Genomic DNA, 1,845 nt, shown 5'->3' with positions numbered 1-1,845 from the left:
TTTTACTCTCTGTGCTTTTAGTATTAAGTATAATCATTTTCTTCCTTGGGTATGCACTTCCAAACTGTCTTCTGGCTAGCATAATTTCTACTCCTTGTTAAGGTAGTAAAAAAATGTAAATTTGTGTAAACAAATAGTTACTCTGACAAACTTTATTTTAACTGATTATATGGAGAGGGAGAGGGGGAAAGGAGCAAGTAATGAGAGGGTAAATATGACTGAAGTTCATTATGTGTGTATGTGAAAATAACATACTGACATATATTATAAATTGTTCAGAAAGAGAAGGATTAAGAAAGATTAATAATAATAAAAAAAAGAAAGATTAACATATGCCAGGGGCTGGTAGCTCACGCCTATAATCCTAGCTACTCAGGAGGCTGAGATCTGAGGATCACGGTTCAAAGCCAACCCAGGCAAGGAAATCTGTGACATTCTTATCTCCAATTAATCACAGAAAATGCCAAAAGTGACACTGTGGCTCAAGTGGTAGAGTGCTAGCCTTGAGCAAAAGGAGCTTAGGGAAAACGCTCAGGCCTAGAGTTCAAGCCCCAGGACCGGCAAAAGAAAGGAGAGAGAGAGAGAGAGGAGAGAGAGAGAGAGAGAGAGAGAGAGAGAGAGAGAGAGAGAGAGAGAGAGAGAGAGAGAGAGAGAGAGAGAGAGAGAGAGAGAGAGAGAGGAAGGAAGGAAGAAAGAAAGAAAGAAAAGAAAGAAAGACAAATGGTGCCAAAGTATATTATATCCAGATATGGAAATAGCACAATGAAACTCCTTTATACAATTAATTTACAATAAGGAAAAAGAAACAGTAATTATGTTTTGCAGTATATCAATGGAAGAGTTTCAAAATCCTTACACCTTGAACTGGCAGGGGGTGGAGCTTAGTGATGGAGCATTTATTTAGACCCTAGACTCTCAGCACCAAAATAAAACAAACAAAAATAAATTTTGGATGAATTCTAAATTGAGTCAATCGTGGATAGGATAGCCATTCAATTCTCAACTCAGCTCTAAGTCAAAACACAGAAATATTAAGCACAGTTTATTTTCTTAATTTATTAAAAACAATATTTAAAATAATATTAAAAATAATAAAATAAAAATAATATTAAAAATATTGCCATGGCGGAGGTGCAGCAGCTCCGGGTGCTGGAGGCGGTGGATTCCATGCTGAAGAGTGTGGAGAGAGACAATATCTGCAAGATGCAGGGCCTCATGTTCCAGTGCAGTGCCACCTGCTGTGAAGATAACCAGGTGTCCATGCAACAGGTGCACCAGTGCATCGAGCGCTGCCGTGCACCTCTGGCTCAAGCACAGGCCTTGGTGACCAGTGAGTTGGAAAAGTTCCAGGACCGCTTGGCCCCATGCACCATGCATTGTAATGACAAAGCCAAAGATTCAATAGATGCAGGGAATAAGGAGCTTCAGGTGAAACGGCAGCTGGACAGTTGTGTGACCAAGTGTGTGGATGACCACATGCACCTCATCCCAACTATGACCAAGAAGATGAAGGAGTCTCTCTCATCCACTGGAAAATAAAAGTCTTTGCTAGTGATCATATGGCTTGGGGTAGAGGATATATTTAATAAGAAAAATGGGAATTTTAGTCTTTTAATCAAAGTTTAAAATGAAGAAACTATGGCAACAATTTTAAGGCATATTTCACTTCCCTGGGGACCCTGGTTCTTTTATGTTTTAATTATAGAAAGTGAAATGGAAAAAACTGGTGCTAAAATTTCAGTCATGATAGCATGGGAGAATGTTCTAGAGCCTAAATTTTATGTGGCAAGTGCTTTTCTTGGCAGTAGATATCTTCCATGTACCAAGCTAGAGATCCTCCAAGTA

The 1,845-nt window shown here is 39.1% G+C and overlaps 1 pseudogene; it reads left to right on the top strand.

Moving 5' to 3' along the window:
• Positions 1-1,122: 1,122 nt before the first annotated feature.
• LOC138821187 (protein FAM136A pseudogene) lies at positions 1,123-1,550 on the top strand (annotated as a pseudogene).
• The last annotated feature ends 295 nt before the right edge of the window (positions 1,551-1,845 follow it).

The sequence above is a fragment of the Dipodomys merriami genome, unplaced genomic scaffold (assembly GCF_024711535.1).
Source record: "Dipodomys merriami isolate MVZ:Mamm:240054 unplaced genomic scaffold, mDipMer1.0.p SCAF_90, whole genome shotgun sequence".
In the NCBI taxonomy this organism is placed as follows: domain Eukaryota; kingdom Metazoa; phylum Chordata; class Mammalia; order Rodentia; family Heteromyidae; genus Dipodomys; species Dipodomys merriami.
This window is presented reverse-complemented; position numbering and strand designations above follow the sequence as displayed.